This window comes from Bos mutus, chromosome 6 (assembly GCF_027580195.1).
Source record: "Bos mutus isolate GX-2022 chromosome 6, NWIPB_WYAK_1.1, whole genome shotgun sequence".
NCBI classification, from domain to species: domain Eukaryota; kingdom Metazoa; phylum Chordata; class Mammalia; order Artiodactyla; family Bovidae; genus Bos; species Bos mutus.
Window position 1 is genome coordinate 1,631,708 of NC_091622.1, and position 8,253 is coordinate 1,639,960.

Consider the following 8,253-nt stretch of genomic DNA (forward strand, 5'->3'; position numbering starts at 1 on the left):
TGATAAACTAATAGCACAAGATCCTAGGGTACAGGGCATAATTATGCCTTCTAAAAACCCTGATAGCCTTGGAAGATCCATTTTTCAACTTCAGAAACTCAGAAGTAACAAAATTACCAGCATTAAATCATAGCATTGGACACCTCTTATGCATTCACTGTCTTTGGGGTGTCAGCCACTTGCTTCCACCCAGCAACCTACACAGCACCTTCACTACAGCACAGGCAGATAGTGCTCACACCACATCTGTGCCATATGTCTTATGCTTTTCACTCTTACACTTCCTTGTTAATGCTGAAAAAGGAGGCCCTTGCATACAAGCACAGTATTGAATGAGGGTAAATTCCCACTTCAGTAAAGTTTGATGTATGAAATAAGGGAGCTAGAGACCACATTTTCCTCCCTTCCTATTCCTGGACTAACTGTCCTGAGATAGTAAATTACATATATATCTTAGAAGATGGCCCCTTGAGACCAAGCATTCAATTGCACTTAATATCAAGCAGTGGCCAGCTCAGTAACACACCCTATACTTGTCCTCCTTCCTTGCTTCATTTCCTTTTCCCCCTAATGTTACCAAGAGTGTGAAGCAACTGAAACTTTTTTCTTCTTACCACTCAGACCACGTTCTCTCCTTCTTACTCTCCCAAAGGAAGAGAAGAATGACCATTAAGTGGCCATTGGCAGTTGCAGAAGCAGAACCAAGTGCCGGTTTCACTCTCAGGAGAAAGCGTTGCATTTCCTCCTTGTGGTTTTGGGTGCTCTACATGTTCAGAGAACCTTCTCTAGTAACAAACTATAGAAATGATCCCTGAAAGTATAGTCTTGAAGCAACTGAAATTTTATCCACTCTGGTCAGGATGCAAAATTACAAAACCTCTCTGATTGCCTGAACATTTCCCCTCCTGTTTGCCTACCTTGTGAAAGCCTTATGTGAGCATACCCGATGGCATCTTATGGGTCTTTTCAAATATGCTGTGCAGTGGATACAGTGGTAGAACCAGAATTTGAATGCAGATAATATAAATCCAGTGTGTGTGCTTTTAACTCTACACTCTGCTATGTGGTGTAACCCAGAGAGAAAATGAAACAGAAAAGATGGGGGATGGAATGACAATGTTTTCAGGAAAAAAAGAATAAAGACAATGAGAAGGAGATAATAATAAAAGAAATAAAAAAAAAAAAAAGAGTTTTCCAGAATTGAAAATGTTTTCACACTTCAAAAGTACACTAAGTCCTGATTAAAAATAAAAAATGAGGGGTGTATCATTGGCCAATTTATTTCCTCTCAGCTCCAAATTCACTTTTTAATATATGCACACAATAATGGATGAAATTCCTTTAAACATTTTTTTTACAGTGCACACATGTTAAGTGAAGGATATTGGAATGACATTGCAGGAGTACATGTTGCACCTTCAGTCAATACTATAGATGTAAAAATATACCAGTGGTGGCTGACCAGATCACCAGAGCTACTATTTGATGTTTTTCCCTCTTTGAATGCTCTTTATCAGTCCTAGGATGCCCACGGACTTTTCTGAGATCTTACAGTTGCTCTTATTGTGGTTTAGTAGTTCTTTATACTAAACTTTCCCTGTTTAATTCAGTGGTTGGCTCTATGACCTGATTGGAAATAGGAGTACAGGAGGTGAGATAGTGAATGTATAGAGGATAGTGTTTGAAAGGAGCCTTGCTATTAGAGAAGAGAATAAATGGAACAGTGGTAATGAGGATATTTGAGGTCAAGAGAGAAATTTTTAACGGTAGATGCAAGAGCAAGTTTACAAATGCATGGAAATATTTAGCAGGGTAAGAGAAACTTACAGTGAAGGAATGAGGAAGATAATGCAGGAGAGAAGTCCATAAGAAGGCAAAGGGAGATGAGATCCAAAGTAGGAATGGGAGGACAGTTTGTGAAAGAATGAGGGACAGTTGTTTCCATTTTCTTTCATTTTTAAAAAATCTTATTTATTTATTTTAATTGGGGGCTAACTACTGAAAGGTTGTTGTTGAATCACACGAATACACCGGGATTCTTGGCCCCCGGAGGAGAAGAATTCAATCCGGGGCCAGAGACGAGGCTTGATCGCTCGGAGCTTTTGTGTAATAAAGTTTTATTAAAGTATAAAGGAGATAGAGAAAGCTTCTGACATAGGCATCAGAAGTGGGTAGAAAGAGTACCCGCTTGCTAGTGTTAACAATGAAGTTATATACTCTCCAGTGAATCCAATGTCTGGAGGTTGTAAAGACCTCCTCCGACCTACTCCCATAATTTACATTTTAAGATAACACTGTCCTCAGGCAAGATACATCCTTGTAAAGACCAGGTCTACTCCCATAATTAACATTTTAAGATAACAGAAGGTTGAATCCAAAGACTGTCCTTAGGCAGGATACATTATTGGTATATAATCCTAAGGAATGTGGAGAAAGAAAAAAAGTTTGTCCTTTCTTCCTCCTTGAGAATTCCAGACCCCTCTCTCCTTGGGGACTCCTAGATTTCCTATCAACCTGCCTAGGAACTGACTCTCTCACTACTTTATAATATTGTGGTGGTTTTTGCCATACTTGACATGAATCAGCCCATGGGTGTACATGTGTCCCTCCATCCCAAAACCCCTCCCACCTCTCTCCCCATCCCATCCCTCTGGGTTGTCCCAGTGCACTGGCTTTGAGTGCTCTGTTTCGTACATTGAACTTGGATTGGTCATCTATTTCACATATGATAATATACATATTTCAATGCTATTCTCTCAAATCATCCCACCCTCACCTTCTCCCAGAGTCCAAAAGTCTGCTCTTTATATCCGTGTCTCTTTTGCTGTCTCGCATATAGGGTTGTCATTATCTTCTTTCTAAATTCCATATATATGCGTTAGTATACTGTATTGGTGTTTTTCTTTCTGACTTACTTCACTCTGTATAATAGGTTCCAGTTTCATCCACCTTATTAGAACTGACTCAGATGTGTTCTTTTTAATAGCTCAGTAATATTCCATTGTGTATATATACCATGACCTTCTTATCCATTTTTCTGATGATGGACATCTGGATTGCTTCCATGTCCTAGCTATTGTAAACAGTGCTGCAATGAACATTGGGGTACATGTGTCTCTTTCAATTCTGGTTTCCTCTGTGTGTATGCCTAGCAATGGGATCGCTGGGTCATATGGCAATTCTATTTCCAGTTTTTTTAAGGAGTCTCCACACTGTTCTCCATAGTGGCTGTACTAGTTTGCATTCCCACCAACAGTGTAAGAGGGTTCCCTTTTCTCAACAGTCTCTCCAGCATTTATTGCTTGTAGACCTGATGGCAGCCATTCTAACCAGCATGAGATGGTATCTCATCGTGGTTTTGCTTTGCATTTCTCTGATAATGAGTGATGTTGAGCAAATTTTCATCTGTTTGTTAGCCATCTGAGTGTCTTCTTTGGATAAATGTCTATTTAGTTCTTTGGCCATTTTTTTTTTTTTTTTTTTTGATTGGGTCCTTTATTTTTCTTGTATTGAGCTGCAAAAGCTGCTTGTATATTTTTGAGATTAATTCTTTGTCAGTAGTTTCATTTGCTATTATTTTCTCCCATTCTGAAGGCTATCTTTTCACCTTGCTTATAGTTTCCTTCATAGTGCAAAAACTTTTAAGTTTAATTAGGCCCCGTTTGTTTATTTTTGCTTTTATTTCCATTTATCTGGGAGGTGGGTCATAGAGGATCTTGCTGTGATTTATGTCAGAGTTTTCTGCCTTGTTTTCCTCTAGGAGTTTTATAGTTCTGGACTTACATTTAGATCTTTAATCCATTTTGAGTTTACTTTTGTGTATGGTGTTAGAACGTGTTCTAGTTTCATCATTTTACAGGTGGTTGACCAGTTTTCCCAGAACCACTTGTTAAAGGGATTGTCTTTTCTCCATTGTAAATTTTTGCCTCCTTTGTCAAAGATCAGGTGTCCATAGGTGTGTGAATTTATCTCCGGGTTTTCTATTTTGTTCCATTGATCTATATCTCTGTCTTTGTGCCAGTACCATACTGTCTTGATGACTGTAGGATTATAGTGTAGTCTGAAGTCAGGCAGGTTGATTCCTCTAGTTCCATTTTCTTTCTCAAGATTGCTTTGGGTGTTTGAGGTTTTTTATAATTCCATACAAATTGTGAAATTATTTGTTCTAGTTCTGTGAAAAATACTGTTTGTAGCTTGATAGGGATTGCATTGAATCTATAGATTGCTTTAGGTAGTATACTCATTTTCACTATATTGATTCTTCCGATCCATGAATACAGTGTCTTTTGCATCTATTTGTGTCATCTTTGATTTCCTTCATCAATGTTTTATAGTTTTCTGTATATAGGTCTTTGTTTCTTTACATAAATTTATTCCTAAGTATTTTGTTCTTCTCATTTCCATGGTGAATGTGATTGTTTCCTTAATTTCTCTTTCTGTTTTCTCATTGTTAGTGTATAGGAATCCAAGGGATTTCTGTGTATTAATTTTATATCTTGCAACTTTACTATGCTCATTGATTAGCTCTAGTAATTTTCTGGTGGTGTCTTTAGGGTTTTTAATGTAGAAGATCATGCCATCTGCAGACAGAGTGTTACTTCTTTTCCAATCTGATTCCTTTTATTTTTGTTTTTCTTGTCTGATTGCTGTGGCTAAAACTTCCAAAACTACGTTGGATAGTAGTAGTAAGAGTGAACACTCTTGTCTTGTTCCTGACTTTAGGGGAAATGTTTTCAATTTTTCACCATTGAGGATAATGTTTGCTGTGGGTTAATCATATATGGCTTTTATTATGTTGAGATATGTTCCTTCTTTGCCTCCTTTCTGGAGAGCTTTTATCATAAATGGGTGTTTAATTTTGTCAAAAGCTGTCTCTGCATCTATTGAGATAATCATATGGTTTTTATCTTTCAATTTGTTAATGTGGTGTATCACACTGATTGATTTGCAAATATTGAAGAATCTTTGCATCCCTGGAAAAAAGCCCATTTCCTCATGATATATGACCTTTTTAATATGTTGTTGGATTCTGTTTGCTAGAATTTTGTTGAGGATTTTGCATCTATATTCATCAGTGATATTGGCCTGTAGTCTTCTTTGTTTGTGGCATCTTTGTCTGGTTTTGGTGTTAGGGTGATGGTGGCCTCAGAGAATGAGTTTAGGAGTTTACCTTCCTCTGCCATTTTCTGGAAGAGTTTGGGTAGTATAGGTGTTAGCTTTTCTCTAAATTTTTGGCAGAATTCACCTGTGAAGCCATCTGGTCCTGAGCTTTTGTTTTTGGGGAGATTTTTTATTACAGTTTTGATTTCTGTGCTTGTGATGGGTAGGTTAAGATTTTCTACTTCTTCCTGGTTCAGTTTTGAAAGGTTACACCTTTCTAAGAATTCATCCATTTCTTCCAAGTTGCCCATTTTATTGGCATATAGTTGCCGATAGTAGTCTATTATGATCCTTTGTATTTCTGTGTTGTCTGTCATGATTTCTCCATTTTCATTTCTAATTTTGTGATTGGATTCTTCTCCCCTGTTTTCTTGAAGACTCTGACTAATGGTTTGTCCATTTTATTTATTTTCTCAAAGAACCAGCTTTTAGTTTTGCTGATTTTTGCTACAGTCTCATCTGTTAATTTTTCAATTATTTCTGCTCTGATTTTTATGATTTCTTTCCTTCTATTAAATTTGGGGTGCTTCATTTCTTCTTTTTCTAGTTGCTTTAGATGTAAAGTTAGGCTATTTATGTGATGTTTCTCTTGTTTCTTCAGGTAAGCTTGTGTGCTATGAACCTTCCCCTTAGCACTACTTTCACTGAATCCCATAGGTTTTGGGTTGTCGTGTTTTCATTTTCACTTCTTTTTATGCATATTTCAATTTCCTTTTTGATTTCTTCCATAATTTGTTGGTTACTCAGAAGCATGTTATTTAGCTTCGATCAGTTCAGTTCAGCTGCTCAGTCATGTCCGACTCTTTGCGACACCATGGACTGGAGCACACCAGGCCTCCGTGTGCATCACCAACTCCCAGAGCTTACTCTAACTCATGTCAGTGAAGCCATCCAACCATCTCATCCTCTGTCGTCCCCTTCTCCTCCTCTCTATCTTTCCCAAAATCAGGGTCTTTTTAAATGAGTCAGTTTTTCACATCAGGTAGCCAAAATATGGGAGTTTCAGCTTCAGCATCGGTCCTTCCAATGAATATTCACGACTGATTTCCTTTAGGATTGACTGGTTGAATCTCCTTGCAGTCTAAGGGACTCTCAAGGGTCTTCTCCAACACCACAGTTCAAAAACACCAATTCTTTGGCACTCAGCTTTCTTTATAGTCCAACTCTCACATCCATATATGACTATTGGAAAAACCATAGCTTTGACTAGATGGACCTTTGTTGGCAAAGTAATGTCTCTGCTTTTTAATATGCTGTCTAGGTTTGTCATAGCTTTTCTTCCTAGGAGCAAGTGTCTTTTAATTTTATGGCTACAGTCACCATCTGCAGTGATTTTGGAAGCCAAAGAAATAAAGTCCGTCACTGTTTCCATTTTATCCCTATATATTTGCCATAAAGTGATGTCAGGATCTTAGTTTTCTGAATGTTGAGTTTTAAGCCAACTTTTTCACTTTAATCAAGAGGCAATTTAGTTCTTATTCACTTTCTGCTATTAGGATGGTGTCATCTGCATATCTGAGTTTATTGATATTCCTCCTGGAAATCTTGATTCCAGCTTGTGCTTCATCCACCCCAGCATTTCTGTGATCCACATAATCAAAGGCTTTGGAATAATCAAAGCAAAAGTAGATGGTTTTATCGAACTCTCTTGCTTTTTCTATGATATATGTTTTTATTTTTAATAGTTATTTTCCTGTAGTTGATATCTAATTTTACAACATTATGATCAGAAAAGATACTTGAAAGGATTTCAATTTTTTTGAATTTACCAGGGTTAGTTTATGGCCCAAAATGTGATCTATCCTGGAGAATGTTCCATGTACACTTGAGAAAAAGGTGAAATTAATTGTTTTGGGGTGAAATATCCTATAGATATCAATTACATCTAACTGCTCCAATTTATTAATTAAAACTTGTGTTTCCTTGCTAATTTTCTGTTTGATTGATCTATCCATAGGTGTGAGTGGGATATTAAAGTCTCCCACTTTTATTATGTTATTGTTAATTTCTCCTTTCATACTCATTACCATTTGCCTTACATATTGCATAGCTATGTTGGGTGCATATACATTTATAATGATTATATATTCTTCTTGGATTGATTCTTTTATGATTATGTAGTGTCCTTCTTTGTCTCTTGCCGGGGACCAGCCCCGGCTGATCCAGGGTATTCGAAGGAGAGACGGCGTAGGCGAGGATCAGGATACAATAGCTTCAATTAGATATTAATTAAAGATATGAAGAGTAATAGAATAAGGATAGCTCAGTAGGAAAATTCAGTGGAGAAAAGAGGCTGAGTAGCTTGGTTTACGCGGAAGACCAATAAAACTTCAAGACAAGAAGTTTGCACCACTTACGTAGGCTGCAGGCATCCTTCCGTTCTCCCGAAGGAGAGGAGACACTGAGGCCTCCCGGTCGGATCTTAGAAGCCCAGGCATAATTAGTAAGCATGGTGGGTTCCGCGCTCCAGATGGAGACTCAACCAGAGTGAGAGAGAGAGCGACATGGGGAGACCAGTATTTCGAGAAACTGATCCCAATTCTTTATTTTCCAGAGTCTGTTTTTATACACTAAGATGTTATACAAAAGTCACGTGGGGACAGCAGTCCTGACTTTTATTAAAGTCAGGTGCTTCACACAAATGTATACAGAGATCTTAGGGGTGTTACATCATCTTCTGGCCAGGGGGGCCTGCTGACAATTTACGACCCTCTCCTTGTGACAGCGGTCAGTCAATCAGGACACTTATTTCTCCAGGGCTGATTATTCTCAAAACAGATGCCACCCAAGTAAAGTTACATTCCTACAGGGTGAGGGTGTAGTGGGTTTTAGTTAAGGAAAGAATTTACTTAGCCTAAGGTCTAACGTGATTAATATCAAAGGTTAATACTTATTTCTTCTATATATTCATTAATGTGTGTAAGGGCAGGGGATGTGGAGACGTAGCAACAAACATTGGCTCAACAAATGAAAAACCCTTCACCAACACAATTTCTAATTAGCCCATTATACTTATACTAATAGTTTTCTAACTTTTCTAAGGAATCTGTTTTTAGAAGGTTTAAAGCATCTCGTGCCTCTCACGGTTGGGAG

General features: G+C 37.8%; 1 non-coding gene across 1 annotated transcript; it reads right to left on the reverse strand.

The window, feature by feature from the left end:
* Nucleotides 1-612: 612 nt before the first annotated feature.
* On the reverse strand, nt 613-827 carry LOC138988344 (small nucleolar RNA U3). Its single transcript, XR_011464647.1, has one exon. It is a non-coding gene; the product is annotated as a small nucleolar RNA U3 (small nucleolar RNA).
* Nucleotides 828-8,253: the final 7,426 nt, after the last annotated feature.